A 17742-nucleotide genomic window follows, 5' to 3' on the forward strand; every position below is an offset into this window, starting at 1 on the left:
GTTTATTTTAAAAAAACAGATGAGGATAACAATGCTGTGGTACAGAAAGGAACGACCAGTGAGTGTAATGTCGTTGTCTTTTGTTGTTTGAATTGAATCTTTCCTTGTTTCTCTGTTTTTACTAATATTTGCTTAAGTTTCCCGCAGTCTCTTCCCCCCACCCCCCCTTTTTTTGTATCAGTTATAGTCTCTCCTTCCTGGTTTTTTTTTTTTTTTTTTTCTACGTTTAGTAACTAAAGTGCTTCCTTTCCTCTCTCCTTGTCTTGCTTTCTTTGCTTGCAGTAATTAAGAATTCATCTTTCTCTCTTTATTGTAGCGATTACAATATCCACTTGTTTTGCTTTCTTTACTAGTAGCGACGAAAACCTCTTCAGTTATGTTGACTTGAGCCTCTTCTTGCCTATCTTTCTATTTTCTGCAGTGACCAGCGTCTCTACTCGTCTCACTTTCTTTTTCCTATGTTCCTCGTTGGACGAGTGGGTTACGTGCTCGCCTACCGATTCGGTAGTCCCGAGTTCGATTCCCCGCTCTGCCAACAAGGAATCACAGGAATTTGTTTCTGGTGATAAGAAATTAATTTCACGATATAATGTAGTTCGGATCCCTTCATTATATGTCCCGTTGTTGAGTAACCTACCAACGTAAAAATATGTAATCCTTAGCGCCACCCTTAGGAGAGCTGTTACTAAGCTCAGTGGTCTGGTTAAACTAAGGCATACTTAACTTTTTTTGCTGTAGTCACGAAAGTCTCATCTCTTTCTTCACCTATAGTTACAAATGTCTGTCATTTACTCTCCTTCTTTGCCTGCAGACGTTATTGTCTCTTCTTGTGTCTCTTCCTTCGTGTATTGTGATTAAAGTATTTTCCTATCTTTTTCTTTGTTGCAGTGATTACATTGTCTGGTGTAGTGACAAACATCTTTCCTTGTCTCTTTCTGCTCTTGTAGTGACTGATTTCAGTCTTTCCTTGTATGTCTGCTTTAGCTCACAATGAAGGTCATTCCTTATCTCTCTCCCTTTGCTTGTAATGATTGTTATATTTGCTTTTTCCTTCCTTTGCTTGCATATAAATATGCCACTACACTTCTTTTCCCTGCTTGTAGTGAATAATTTGTCTTCTTGTGTAGTTTATTTAGCTTTGGTTTTAGTAACTAGAGTTTACTTTTCCTTCTTTTTATGCCTATGGTGAGAAAAATATCTCCTTGTGTCTCTTTGCATATAGTGAATAAGAAACCTTTCCTCTCTTTCGTTGTTTGTAGTGACTGTAATCCCTCCCTATCTCTCCTTTGCTTGCAGTGAGTAAGGTCTTTACTTGTCTTTCTTTGCATGTCGTGCTTCAACCTTATATATATATATATTTGCTTGAAGTGTCTACTTGTCTCCTTTTCTTTCGTACTTTCTTTGCTTTGGGTTCGTATGGTGTATCCTTGTCTCTTTTCTCTCAATGTGGTGACGAATGTCTCGCCTTGTCTCTCTTGATTAGTGTGCTGGGTCTAACGTCTCCATTAATCTCGGTTCTTTATTTGCAGTGACTGCAATTCCCTCTTTTTCTCACTTTCTCTTCTTGTCGTAATAAAAAGATCTCTTGGTCTGTCTCTTTGTGCGAATTGAGTACTGTCTCCTTTCTCTCTCCTCAAAGGGACGAAGGCACCTTGAAAATCTCTCTCTTTCTCCCAATCTCTGCGTGTATCTGTGTGTGAAATACTATGGTCTCTTTACTTCCTTAAGCGATCAAGTCTCCCCTTATCCTATTCACCCTCCTCGAAGGGACTTGCTTGTAATGAGCAGTTCTCTCCTTTCCGCTTTTTATTATTATTATTATTATTGTTATTATTATCATTATTCTTGCAGTTACTTTTTGGTCACGTCTTCTTGGTTGGGAGGGAGGGGAGGGGGCGGGGTGGAAGTTTCTCCTTGTCTCTTGCCTTTGCTTGGAGTGATTTGCCTTTAGTGACTAAAGTCGTATTCTGTCGAGATGACATATCCCGCTGCGTAGTATCTTTTGCCGTAAAACTATGTAGAATGCTGAAGAAGTTCAAGACAGCCGGCGCTTCTCTATTGAATTGACTTTTGTTTGCATTAGTTTTTCTGAAAATCATTAAGTGTTATTCTTTTATGATATTTATCTGAATTTTTTTTTTTTCTTTTTTTTAGAAATTTCAGGTCTGGATCGGTTTTCCAGGTTTTTGTACATTTGACATACTAACCTGTGGAAGCTTCCTTGCTTAACAGCTAATGCTTTAATAGACTGTATCTAATAAAACAGTTGAGACAACATCGATGATAATGATAATGATAATAATAATAATAATAATAATAATATAATAATAATAATAATATATAATAATAATCATAATAATAATAATAATAATCAAATAAAGAATATATGCAGAGACTGAAGGCGATACTCAAGTCAAAACTCAACGCCGGAAATATGATAAAAGCCATAAACACATGGGCAGTGCCAGTAATCAGATACAGCGCAGGAATAGTCGAATGGACGAAGGCAGAACTCCGCAGCATAGATCAGAAAACCAGGAAACATATGACAATACACAAAGCACTACACCCAAGAGCTAATACGGACAGACTATACATAACACGAAAGGAAGGAGGGAGAGGACTACTAAGTATAGATGACTGCGTCAACATCGAGAACAGAGCACTGGGGCAATATCTGAAAACCAGTGAAGACGAGTGGCTAAGGAGTGCATGGGAAGAAGGACTAATAAAAGTAGACTAAGACACAGAAATATACAGAGACAGGAGAATGACAGACAGAACAGAGGACTGGCACAACAAACCAATGCACGGACAATATATGAGACAGACTAAAGAACTAGCCAGCGATGACACATGGCAATGGCTACAGAGGGGAGAGAAGGAAACTGAAGGAATGATAACAGCGGCACACGATCAGGCCCTAAGAACCAGATATGTTCAAAGAACGATAGACGGAAATAACATCTCTCCCATATGTAGGAAGTGCAATACGAAAAATTAAACCATAAACCACATAGCGAGCGAATGCTAGGCACTTGGACAGAACCTGTACAAAAAGAGGCATGATTCAGTGGCAAAAGCCCTCCACTGGAGCCTGTGCAACAAACATCAGCTACCTTGCAGTAATAAGTGGTACGAGCACCAACCTGAGGGATTGATAGAAAACGATCAGGCAAAGATCCTCTGGGACTATGGTATCAGAACGGATAGGGTGATACATGCAAATAGACCAGACGTGACGTTGATTGATAAAGTCAAGAAGAAAGTATCACTCATTGATGTCACAATACCATGGGACACCCGAGTTGAAGAGAAAGAGAAGGAAAAATGGATAAGTATCAAGATCTGAAAATAGAAATAAGAAGGATATGGGATATGCCAGTGGAAATCGTACCCATAATCATAGGAGCACTTGGCACGATCCTCCAATTCAACTGGGTGGTGTTTATAGTGTCGGGTTCCGGGTTGCATCCTGCCTCCTTAGGAGTCCATCACTTTTCTTACAATGTGTGCCGTTTCTAGGATCACACTCTTCTGCATGAGTACTGGAGCTACTTCAGCGTCTAGTTTTTCTAGATTCCTTTTCAGGGATCTTGGGATCGTGCCTAGTGCTCCTATGATTATGGGTACGATTTCACTGGCATATCCCATATCCTTCTTATTTCTATTTTCAGATCTTGATACTTATCCATTTTTTCCCCCTCTTTCTCTTCAACTCTGGTGTCGCATGGTATTGCGACATCAATGAGTGATACTTTCTTCTTAATTTTGTCAATCAACGTCACGTCTGGTCTATTTGCACGTATCACCCTATCCGTTCTGATACCATAGTCCCAGAGGATCTTTGCCTGATCGTTTTCTATTACTCCCTCAGGCTGGTGCTCGTACCACTTATTACTGCAAGGTAGCTAATGTTTCTTGCACAGGCTCCAGTGGAGGGCTTTTGCCACTGAATCATGCCTCTTTTTGTACTGGTTCTGTGCAAGTGCCGGGCATTCGCTTGCTATGTGGTTTATGGTTTAATTTTTTGTATTGCACTTCCTACATATGGGGGAGATGTTATTTCCGTCTATCGTTCTTTGAACATATCTGGTTCTTAGGGCCTGATCTTGTGCCGCTGTTATCATTCCTTCAGTTTCCTTCTTTAGCTCTCCCCTCTGTAGCCATTGCCATGTGTCATCGCTGGCTAGTTCTTTAGTCTGTCTCATATATTGTCCGTGCATTGGTTTGTTGTGCCAGTCCTCTGTTCTGTTTGTCATTCTCCTGTCTCTGTATATTTCTGGATCTTCGTCTACTTTCATTAGTCCTTCTTCCCATGCACTCCTTAGCCACTCGTCTTCACTGGTTTTCAGATATTGCCCCAGTGCTCTGTTCTCGATGTTGACGCAGTCCTCTATAACTTAGTAGTCCTCTCCCTCCTTCCTTTCGTGTTATGTATAGTCTGTCCGTATTTGCTCTTGTGTGTAGTGCTTTGTGTATTGTCATATGTTTCCTGGTTTTCTGATCTATGCTGCGGAGTTCTGCCTTCGTCCATTCGACTATTCCTGCGCTGTATCTGATTACTGGCACTGCCCATGTGTTTATGGCTTTTATCATATTTCCGGCGTTGAGTTTTGACTTGAATATCGCCTTGAGTCTCTGCATATATTCTTTCCTGATCGTGTTCTTCATCTCTTGGTGTTTTATATCCCCTCCTTCCATTATTCCCAGGTATTTGTATCCTGTCTCATCTATGAGTTTGATGTTGCTCCCATCTGGTAGCTTTATCTCTTCAGTTCTCGTTACTTTGCCTTTTTGTATGTTGACTATGGCGCATTTTTCTATTCCAAACTCCATCCTGATGTCCCCAGATACAATCCTTTCAGTCTGGATTAGGGTATCTATTTCCTTGATGTTCTTACCATACAGCTTGATGTCATCCATGAACATCAGATGGTTATTATTATTATTGAACCAAACAAAAACTTCTTTCAGTTTTCTTCTGAAGATTGAAAAAGAAACCCACAAATTCAATTTGTAACTTGTTTACTTCTAAGTATTTACATTTAGTTTTACTCCACACTCGAGTACTTTCAGGCCCTTCTGTGGCCCATTCTCAAGAGATGTTTGGGATGTTAGCCTGGGGCAAGGCCCAGCAGTCTTCTGGAACTTCTTCTCGTTGTGCTGTCATTTATGCTATGGCTGTTCTGGTTTTCTTGAGAGTTGCCAATCCCCTCTTGTCGCATTGATATCCTGAGCTGATGGTCAATGGGATTCACCCTTGTGGTAAGGGTGTGGTCACCGAAAGTCTGTTGGGCAGGAAACCTAATCTCCAGGTCAGCAGGGTCAATCTTAGCTTCTTAGGTTTCCTGCCCAACAGACTTTTTACATCTGGCAACCAAGTAGTAGAGAAACTACGCCTTCCGATGGAGAAAGATTAATCTGTAATATGGTCCAAAATCTCCCTACTGCATCTGAGACACTCCCTTCTACACTCGATCCAAAATAATTTGTATAGAATCCTCAGTATTTATTCACTTCATTGCTTTTTCATAACAAAACTGGTGTCACAGAACTACTATTGAAATGCTGCACTTCTCTGTTCCATCATTACCTTCCAAACACTGAATTTTGAGCATAAAAATAAACATAGAAAATATTATAATCTTGACCGCCGCAGTACTAAACTTATTATCCTCAACATTTGGCCACAAATCAACTGTACACACTACACTCACACAAACAAATACAAACATACATACATATATAAATCTATATATATATATATATATATGTGTGTGTGTGTGTGTGTGTGTGTGTAGTGTGTATGTTATTATACAGACATATATAGGCATTTATGCCTGGGTACGGACAAACAGATAGGTTATCTCACTCATACACACCTGTCTACATATATGCAAATTCAGATAAAAAAAAAAAAAACGCTCTCTAAATCTGTTTTTCTTGTAGTGGACATATTATAGGCAAAAAATATGTTCTCACCTTGCCAACCAATTATATATATATATATATATATATATATATATATATATAATATATCATATATAATATATATACATATATATATATATATATATATATATATATATATATATATATATATTATTCATATGCATCATACGTCATCGATAAACGGAATACTTAGTACATAAGCTGCTATATTCATATTAACTTACGGTCAATAATTGAAGGAAATCAATAGAAAATTTAAAGGTTTCTTAAAATGAAAGATATATATATATGTATATAATTATATATATAATATATCTTATATATATATATATAGTATGTATATATATTATATAAATACAAGTATCACTGTAATCCCCACTCATCTACAGCCTCCTGTTTCATAGTTCACCTCCAGGTAAGTGCAAGTCTCCTAGCTCTTCATATACAAATCTCCGGGTGTCGTGTGAAGGACAACACCAAATCAGACCCATCTCCCATCCGTCATTATGTCATCTACAAATAATATTTCCGTAATATCCTTAACTGCCTCATTTCCCTCTAATCCTGCTACCGTACTCCTTATATTCTTCTTAGTCTTATCCTTAAATCATTGAAATACTTCAGGCACAGTTTCATTGTCGAAAAGTATATCTTAGTTTAGCCAGACAACTGAGCTGATTAACAGCTCTACTAGGGCTGGCCCGAAGGCTTAGATTATTATTTTTTTTTTTTTTACGTGGCTAGGAACCAATTGGAACCACATAGAAATAAATTCCTCTGTTTCCGCATTGGCTACAGCGGTGAGCGACCTCGGGCTACCAAATTGACAGGCGGGCCATGATTCCTGGTCGTAGTAGCAATATAGATTGTAATGGAGTAAAGTTTATTCTCTCTTTCAGAAGCATTCACAACTATTTGATTTCTGAATCTTATTCAGCCACCCCATAAGTTTGACTTGGCGTTATTTAATTTTTCCCTAAAATCCAACTTGAGAGAACATTATGATATATATTTAAAAATTTCAGCCCCGTTAATCCCATCTTCATCTTATTTCATTTTTATCTGCTTGCTTTGCCATTTTTGCTATTTTTCTTGGATGTTCCCTAAATCCAACTTCTTTAGATATGTGTTATATTCCAATAGCTAAGCTTTAGATAACATGTGGCTGTCTGGTCATTAAAAAAGCATCAAGTGCGTATTGTAAAGTCTGAAAAGCCACTAACCTGCTCTTCCGTCTTAACCCTTTTCATCATTATAAAATCCGTGAGAGGAACAAGCTGCAAAGGTGACAAGTAACATTTCCTTGAAGCATCCGGATGTTGACTTGAAATTCATTGACAAAACTCCATCACCATCAGATTCAGTTAGAATTACATATTTAACGAAGTAAAAGAACTTTCATAATAATAATGGTCTATGGACTGTCACGTGGCTTCGGGTAATCAGCAAAAGCCATCAGAACGTGATTTTTTTATTTTCTATATATTGCTGCACAGTGCCTTAACACACAGATTCGACCTGTACAATTCATATTTACCTAAAATACTTTTTCTTTCTCTCTGGGTTTTGTCGAATCTTCTCTCAAGACTATCGCAGACGAGCATATTGGAAATCTTCGTCACGACAGATGTTACACGGAATCCATTACTATGGCTCCCAGCTCCTGATCACAAGGTATTGCTATCTCGTTTCGTATTCTCCAAAACAATCTGGTTGGCATGCGATGTGGCATTTCACTTCCAGTGAACATAACCTCTGTAGTGATTCTGTCATAGCCAGGTGTTCTCCTTTTCCTAAATTCGTTTATCAGGTCTTCTTCAACTTTTAGCATATCACTCATTCCGTTTCTTATTCATGACCACAAAAATAAAAGAAAAATAAGTCCTTCCAGTGTGGCCCTCTCTCTTCTCAGTGTTATTATTGATCCATCTATCCATCTTGACAGGAATTTTCCTTTTTTCATTGGCACCCATGGATACTCATTTTAAATCTGTGGGCTGCCATAACAATAGTGTCCCTTGATGAATACATGGCTTTGTGAGCATGTCATTCATGGAAGGGCTCAAACTGCTGGGTTAAATGGGGTTCTCTCTCTCTCTCTCTCTCCCTCTCTCTCTCTCTCTCTCTCTCTCTCTCTCATTATAAATACATACAAACTCTCTTTCGTTTTGTTTTATAGATGTGTACATACTGTACCAACCGGGCTAACAGGAATCTCTCTCTCTCTCTCTCTCTCTCTCTCTCTTCTCTCTCTCTCTCTCTATGCATGTGCATGCATTCATAAATGTTTAAAGATTTTTTGTCTATTTCATTATAATCTCTTCTTTCCCTTTGTTTAACTACACTGTCAAGACCTGAATACATGGAATGTTCTTGTATGTAATTTGTATCTTATTTCTGAAACTTGTCTACAAATGTCTACAATTTCAGGATTGCTATTCATGAATCCCTGCGTAGCTTGACCACGAGATTCATAAGTGTTCTGAAGTCGTTTCATCGTCTGTAACTCCATGATCAGGTTACCGAATCTGCTAATTTATTTCAACATTCAATTGTAAAACCTTATAGATCTTCATAAAGCTTTGTTGCACTAAACTCTGATACTCAGTTTCCTGTATTATTAGTTTCAGTTCTAGTGGGGGAATAAAACACACGTACACACACGCACACATACTACAACATACATACACTATATATTAGTTATATATATACTATATTATAGTATTATATATATATGTATATATATGTGTGTGTGTGTGTGTGTGTGTGTGTGTATTAACTTAATTCCGTCATGCGGTATATCTGCTCCAAAAATAATTGTTAACAGTTTTTTTTTTTTTTTTAAGTTATACCTTACTAAACTTCCATCTCCTTACCGACGTTAGGTAAGAGAAAATCTCTATAGTAAATCATGACAGCAATGATCAACTTCTGTTTGTAGGAAATTTTGATATCTCTGTTGTTATTACGACAGTATACGTTTGCTTGATTACGTTTGGTCAGCATCAATTCATGCTGTTTTTTGCTTTTATTATGATCCTGGTAACGTCTGCAGCAAGGACCACTCTTTCTTCTTCTTCTTTTTGTTCTTATGTTTCATTTTTTTGTCTAGAAAAGTAAAAGCATGAAGTCATCTTGATCGTTTTAACATTAATTTAATCAAGTCGAAGTAATTGTTTTCGAGGTTCTTTTATCAGTATGACCCTTTCTATTGTTGTAGCACCTTAGTTTGGTAGACACTAATGCTTGGGAATTTTCCATAAGTTTTAGTTTGTTATATATAACGTGGCAAAAATTGCTAGTGCAATATACAGTTTTCGGAAACATTCTTTTTGTCCAGGTATCTATCATGAATTTTTTTGGATATGTATTTCATTAGAGGAGTTAACAGCGAGTACCTATTGTATTTTTTTCTCTATTATATTTAGGTTTTCTCAAATCTTCAGGCAAGTATCGAATAAAGGTTTTATACTTTTTGATCCTGAGAAATTCAAACTTGATTGTGTCTTACTTAAATTGCTCATCATTTTAAAAAGGTTTATTTAAAAACTTGGTGCTCAATATGTTTTACAATGAATAATTAGTCATCATAGATATGCAAACTCCTGAAATATTTCAACACTAAGTCAGCACAAACATATATTGATTACTGGCAAAAGATTAATGGGACAGATACCACCTTACTCCCTTTCTGAGACTTTTTAAAACTTATTTTAAGATTTCAAAAAGAATCTTTATTCTCTGTATTTGTCCAGAAGCATTTCTCTGCATTATTGATATTCATATACTTTTAATCTTTATGTATAACAAATTTTGCTTTGCTTGCAGGTCTTTTCCATTGTATTCTCCTTATGTGTTCCCTGTTTTTAGTTAAGGGGGCTTAATAACCAATTAATTTTTAATCTGTACAAATATGTTCAGTAGCTGATTGTAGTTCCCTACCTCATTTTCACACATTTTCTTGTCATGTAATTGATTATGATTAATATAGTAAATCCATTTTTAGATGCTTGCGTCGTTGCATATGTATTGACATTCTAGATATTATATGCTTTGCAATGGTGCTCTTTTCTTTCGGAAAATACGGATTCTACATGCATGTCTACTAGAATGTAAGCAATTTTCAAGCTAGAACTGGTTTTTGAAACTCGGTTTTCGTTATTTCTAAAATTTCTTTTACGTTCGCTTTTCATGTAATGGCTGAAGTATCGCCTATATTTCCCCTTATCTCCTACATCAATGTAACATTTTTCACGTGGAGGCCCATAGTGCGGTCCCCACGTCTCCATTTTGACTCACCCTATTCTTCGTATTCATCATCTTGCGCCCAAAGACGAGTAACCCAATTTCCTTACGGTGGCTACACTCCATTTTTCACGTTGTGGCCTTCACCATTTTCCTTAGCCATTATTTGTAATCGATTTTACTAGAATTTTTTTTTCCTGGGTTGTTCGCATAGCCTAACCTAATTCACATGTGAGGAAACCCATCACTCTATCAGCATCTTAAGTCAAAAAGCCTCGTACGTATGTCTACAGAAAAGATGAGTGCTCAGTTCGCAGATGTTTCGTTCTGTCGTTTTCAAATGATGTTTATTTTTCCATTTAAATATCAACACCGACCAGAAATCTTCATCATTGAAGGAAGAGTGAAGCCGTGATTTCCGTCATCCAAGCAACAGTAACCATGATATTGACAATTACCAGAATAAATACGATTTCATCGTCTCCTATTCAGTATTCTTAGTGTAGGTGCCATTATGTTCCATTGACTATGACCAGTTGACCACATATCTTGGTTTATATTTTTTCTTAAAATCATGAACAGTTATCGTTAGGAGTGATGATACTTGTTATGTTAAGGGATGTCGAAATGTTGCTGACGTTATTACACACCAGTGCCTTTATTTTTGTGACTTATTTTAGAGCTGCTGTTTATAAGTATATGGGACTCCCTTTTGATGTTGTTCTTATTTACTCATGTGAGTATTCGGTTCCATGTATACTGTCCTGATAAGTCATTGGGTTGCTGTATTTCATTCTAGCGTACATTTTTTTAAAACTACTACTACTACTACTACTACTACAACTACTACTACTACTACTACTACTACTACTACTACTACTACTACTAATAATAATAATAATAATAATAATAATAATAATAATAATAATAAAGCCAAGTAACACCATTAACATTATGGTGCTGAAACTTAAATACCAATTCTTCGTTTTTTAGGGTGTGTACGTTATATACATATTTTTCATAGTTTAGTCAACTGTAATTCTATACATTTATATCTTGGCATGCTGGCCGTGATATGATAATATACCCTCCCGTGAAAGTCTCGCGAATATTATCAAGTATTATAACTTTTTCTATGCTTCATTTCGCATCATCTTGCTGTTCTTCCCTGTGGTACCTACAACGATTTACCATCATTCGGTAGTTGAATAAGATTACAATTCCGAATTTATGAATGCTTTTGCGTGCAGAAGCCCACTCTATTGCGCGACTAATTCTATTCCTTTGCCATTTGCAAAACGAGTGATTCATCTCTGGAAGCGATTCCAGATTCCCCTAATGTCTTCGTATCATTCCCCTCTCATCCATGCTATTTATCATCACTTTCCAATCGAATGCTATCGTATTTCATTTTGCAATTTATTGCAGAAGTTTCTTTGTTTCAGTGAGTTCAACTCATAGAACACTTAATTTGATGCATATACATGTGCATAGTTATACATTCATATACAAATGTAAGTTTACACACAGACGTGTATATATATATATATATATATATATATATATATATATATATATATATATATATATATATTGCGATTCCATAATGGTCCCGTGGGTGAAGTAGGTAAGATATTCCAAAGTCATCTTCAGGGTACTAAATAATTTAAGAAAACAACTTACACAAGAAAGCAATATGAGATCACAAATAACAATAAAAGAAGTCAACAACCTACCTATGCATGCAAATAAACATTGTTCAAAACTTGTAATTAACCTTATATTGGACAATCTGGTATGGAACTAAGTAAGAGAGTTACGCACCATAAATATAATGTACGGGTTGCAAACAGTTCAAGTGCCATTTTTTGTCACGAGATGCACTTTGAACACCCTAAAGACTGGAATTCAGCTAGAGTCGTTTTTTGAAGTTCATCAATGCATGACAGATTGTTAGTTGAAGGATGCCTTATTAGTTCTTTTAGCAACTTGAATATGAGCGATGGTCTTTTTAAGATGGACGAATTGTTGAAAAGTTATATTCTTGATGATTTAAAAGTTACATGAGTGTTAGATATTTTACAAACAGATAGTTTTGTAGTGCGATTTGTAGTATTGCATATTTCCGCTAAGTACGTTTTAGGTTTTGACCAATGTTTATTTGCATACTTAAGTAGGTTGTTGACTTGTTTCATTGTTATTTGTGACTTCTTGTTTTTTGTGTAAGTTTTCTTAAAACTGTTCAGTTCCCTGAAGATGTCTTTGGAATAAAGGTTGAAATTCTTGATACCTCCTTCTTTCATTTTCACGTGCGGATCTCTCTCTCTCTCTCTCTCTCTCTCTCTCTTCTCTCTCCTCTCTCTCTCTCTATCTCTCTCTCTCCTCTCTCTCTCTCTGTATATATATATATATATTATTTATATATATATACTATATATCTATATATATTATATATATATCATATTATATATAACTATATATTATATATAGTATATATATCTATATATATATTATATTACATATTATATATATATAATATACATTCTTATATATATATATACATCTAATATATATATACATAGAATATATATACAGATACTGTCGATAATATATATATATATATATTCATCTATATATATATATATCTATATAGATATATACTATAGATAGTATATATCTATATTATATTATTATTATATATATCTATTATATATATATAAATATTATAATATATATATGTTGACAATCTATCGCTGAAAAATGCGATATTTCATGCTGTCGCAGAGTTGGAGATAGGAATGAAAGGGGTCTAATAGGCGCTTTCGTGTATTTTTCACACCTCCTCTAGGTTAAGTCATAAAAAGATTTATTATTTGTTACAAAGATACCTCTGTGGCAGCAATACATAAGCATAAAAACTATCGTACTACTATTTAAATGCTAATTGTCTAAAAATGTTGTTTACATGTAGTTCATCCAGTTTGTAAATCACGGGGCTGCTGTTGATCAAATCTACTCGATTTTCCTTTATTATACATGACTCAACAATGTTTCGTTTTCTGATGTCTTTACAGAACATGATATCTTTCGCTTCTTTCCAATTCACGGTGTGGATGCACTCATTCATATGCTGAAACAAATTGCTTGCATTATTCCCGATCGGACATATTTATGTTGCTTTATCTTGTTTCGAGATCGTTTCCACTTTGTCCCACGCACATTTTATTACACTGAATGCAAGGGATCTCATATATGCAGCCACTCTTCTGTAGAGGGGAATTTCTGATTAAGAAGTTCTTAAGTACAGAGTTCTTAACAATGACATTAACATTAAATGTTCTCAACATCCCATGGATGGCCATAAACTGGTTACAGTATGGTAAAACAAGGAGGTTTTTCATATTAAAATCACTGTTACGACCAACTTCATAAAATGTTTTTCTTACTTTACAGAAATCCCTGCCAATAAAATCACAAGGGTACCTAAGACTTGTTGCAATGTCTCTGACCTTCTGAAGCTCAGCTTCGAGGAAGTCAGGGGAACTGACCCGCAGTGCCCTTAAAAACATAGACGAAAATACCGTCATCTTCGTTCTCGATGATGGTTTGATTAAAAATATATGTATGAATCAACGTTTGTAGACTTCCTGTACACAGAAAATCTAAAATTTCTATCATTCCTCACAACTGAAACTTGTAAAAACGCCAACTTGTTATTTAGTTCGGTTTCCAAAGTAAATGTTATAGAAGGTGCTAGGGTATTTAATGCTGTTAGGAAGCTCTCTTCATTTTTGTTAATAGGCCAAGCACAAAATATATCATCAACGTACCTAACCCAAAAGATACCTTCAGGAAGCCTTCTTGGTGAGAACTTACTTTCGAAAAACTTAATATAAAGGTTACTAAGTAATGGAGATAACGGATTGGCCATAGCCATGCCAAATTTTTTTTTCATAATACTTTTCTCCAAACACAAATTTACAACCTCTAACACTCAATTCTATCAGCTTAATCATAGAAGGCCTGCCCAAAGAGAAAGTATATTGCAAAGATTTTCTGTGTACAGGAAGTCTACAAACGTAGATTCCTACATACATTTTTATTCTAACCACCATCCGAGAATGAAGATGACGGTATATTCGTCTCTGTTTTTAAGGGCCCTGCGGGTCAGTTCCCCTGACTTCCTCGAAGCTGAGCTTCAGAAGGTCCGAGACATTGCTACAAGTCCTGGGTATCCTTGTGATTTTATTGACAGGGCTTTCAGTAAAGCAAGAAAAACATTTTATGAAGTTGGTCGTATGAGTGATTTTAATATGAAAAACCTTTGTTTACCATACTGTAACAAATTTATGGCCATCCCTGGGCTATTGAGACCATTTAATGTTATATGTCATTTTTTAGAACTATGTACTTGAGAACTTGTTAATCAGGAATTCCCCTCTACAGAAGAGTGGCTGCATATATGAGATCCCTTGCAATTAGTGTAATAAAATGTACGTGGGACAAAGTGGAAAGGATCTCAAAACAAGATTAAAGCAACATAGATATAATGTCAGAACGGGGAATAATGCAAGCAGTTTGTTTCAACATATGAATGAGTGCAACCACACCATGAATTGGAAAGAAGCGAAAGAGATCATGTTCTGTAAAGACATCAGAAAACGAAACATTGTTGAGTCATGTATAATAAAGGAAAATCGAGTAGATTTGGTCAACAGCATCCCCGGGAAGTACTACAAACTGGATGAACTATTTGTAAACAATATTTCTAGACAATTAGTTTTTTTATAGTAATATGATAGTTTTTATGTTTAAGTATTGCTGCCACAGAGGTGTCTTTGTAACAAATTATGAATTTTTGTATCACTTGACCCAGAAGAGGTGGGAAAATCACATGAAAGTTTGGTCGACCCCTTTCATTCATTTCTCCAGCTCTGCGACTATATATATATATATATATATATATATATATATATATATATATATATATATATATATATATATACGTACATCCGTATAGCAAAGGAAGACAGAAGATTTAAAAAAGACTTGAGTTTATAAGTTATTCTTCTCAATACCCGTAGCCAATTATTGGTTAATCCATTAAACGGAGTTAATAAAAGACAGTTGTTTCTCATCCGGAGATCAAAATCAACCATAAAATATTTTGTATGCAGTTAAACTGTTTTATATCTCATTGCATTTACTTATATAATAGTTTTTCTGTTGTAAGCAGTTTGTTTAAGAATGCCTCGGCGCAAAGACAACCTTTCCTCTTGGAAGTGTATTTAGTTTTAATGGTATATATACCATACATACATAAACATACATACACATACCATATATAATTATATATATCTTCTATATATATATATATATCTATATATATCAACATGTGTTTTGCAAAGAAAAAACTGATACCTATTACCCAAAACCTTATGTGAATGGAGAGGTTTTTATCATCAAATATATAACCAAGAAATGGAGAAAAGAAGAGAATTTTTCCTAAACCAAAAGAGAAATCTGTTTGAAAGGAATGGTGAGTTGTTGAAAATGCTCATCGATTACTTTTGCCGTATTTGGGCAACTTTCTCATTTCAAGGAGGAAATATTGTGGCACTAGTAACTTTTGTACTTAGGTAATGCAATATGGATAAAAGAAAACTTACCCTTTCCTTTTGAGGAACTTTAGAGAAGATGTTGACTTTATTTCCTGTAAAACCAGACATATTACTGTACTGATATACAAGGTCAGTTTATGAGAAATTGAAGCATCCGTTCAGCTTATTGTGCTAAATGTCAGTAATAGGAACATATACCTACCTTAAAACTATACCCACAGGCGCAGTCGCAGTCTCATGCACACCACACACACACACACACACACACACACACATATATATATATATATATATATATATATATATATATATATATATATATATATATATATATATATATATATATATATATATATATGAGCGTGTGTGTGAGAGATAGAGAGAGAGACTACGACTGTGCCTGTGGGTATGTTTGTAAGACAGATTTATATTCCTATTATTTCCACCTAGCACAATTAGCTGAACAGATGCCTCAATTCTCTTTTCATTAAACTGGCCATCTTTATCATTGCATTAATATGTCTGGTTTTACAGGAAAATTTAATTAATAACTTCTTTAAAGTTCCTCATAAGAAAAGAGTAACTTTTATTTTATTTATGTTGCATTAACTAAGTAGAAAAGTTACTGGAACTATAATATTTCCTCATTAAAATGAGAAAGTTGCTGAAATACTTCAAAAGTAATAGATGAGCATTTTCATACAACTCACCATTCCTTTCAAAACAGATTTATCTTTTGGTCTAGGCAAAATTCTCTTCTTATCTCCTTTTCTTGAAGATATATTTGCTGATAAAAACCTCTCCATACAAGTAAGGTTTTGGGTAATAGGTATCGGTTTTTCCTTTGCAAAATACATTATGATAATGCTTTAGGCAATGTACATCAGGTGATTTCCGAAATCATAAGCACTTACCTTTTGATGTAATCTATTTTAAATAGAACAAATTTCGATGGAGACTTTGCTGGAAATTACAGCCAACTTCTTTTCTAGAACTGATGTAATTTCAGTGATGCTTGATATTTCCAGACCATTTTCTTTAGTATTCCATTTCATGAGTTACCTTTTAAACTTTACCTCGCACTTTGTACTGTCCTGAATCATCTCCGCAGTGTTTATATTTGCTGGAGCAGCTGTTCAAGAACTATTTCACATATTTCCCTTCGTCCTTATTTTCAAGTATACGGATACTCTCAAAACATCACATAACGTCACTATAAATCCTTTTAACAGATCAGTTTACCATAACTGGCCAATGCCAGTGGGACATCGATTTCCATGCAAAACCAATCCTTCCCTTTTCAGATATAATGAAACGTTTAATCACGATCAGCATGTTTGAAAGCACGAATCATTTTGACAGCGTTCCCTTTGATGAGTGTTTGTGAATGTGAATTTATTAACAGTTTCAAGAACTAAATCATAACCATTTTATATATAAATTGATAATTGAACAAAAATGTTCAGATCGTTATTATTTCAAAAAACGCCGGGAACGATTTGATATCGGTAGCATTTTTGTTAGCAGTTCTTTTATTGCCTATTTTCTAAAGGTCACTGTTACTATATCTAAAGGAGTTGACGAAAATTTTTAAGTTACCGAACATTTCAGAGTAATTAACGGCATCGGCGAGGGTTGTTAGCGCACAAAAACATTGTGAAAAAATAAATAAATAGAAAATATAATAATAAATCAGACAAAACTTTTTTTTTTTTTTTTAGGAAAGTGATTGCAAAAAAATAAGATGAAAAAACATAAAATGATACCGAGATGATGATTTACTCATATAACAGGAATATACTAAAGTATTTGAAGAGAGAAGGCAATCTTTCAAAGATATATTATTTCGAATCCAAAGAAAATGTCTGGGGATATCTTCGTTGATAGAAGTTTCGAAGTGAGCGTCTAATTAACGAATGCG

The 17742-nt window shown here is 35.1% G+C and overlaps 1 protein-coding gene across 1 annotated transcript in view; it reads right to left on the minus strand.

Moving 5' to 3' along the window:
• Positions 1 to 17448, minus strand: part of LOC135220546 (histamine H1 receptor-like) — a 476346-nt gene extending 458898 nt beyond the window's left edge. The window contains exon 1 of the mRNA XM_064257736.1: positions 16736 to 17448. The gene's annotated coding sequence lies outside the window, so the exon portion shown is untranslated. The remainder of the gene's footprint in view (positions 1 to 16735) is intronic.
• Positions 17449 to 17742: the final 294 nt, after the last annotated feature.

This window comes from Macrobrachium nipponense, chromosome 2 (assembly GCF_015104395.2).
Source record: "Macrobrachium nipponense isolate FS-2020 chromosome 2, ASM1510439v2, whole genome shotgun sequence".
In the NCBI taxonomy this organism is placed as follows: domain Eukaryota; kingdom Metazoa; phylum Arthropoda; class Malacostraca; order Decapoda; family Palaemonidae; genus Macrobrachium; species Macrobrachium nipponense.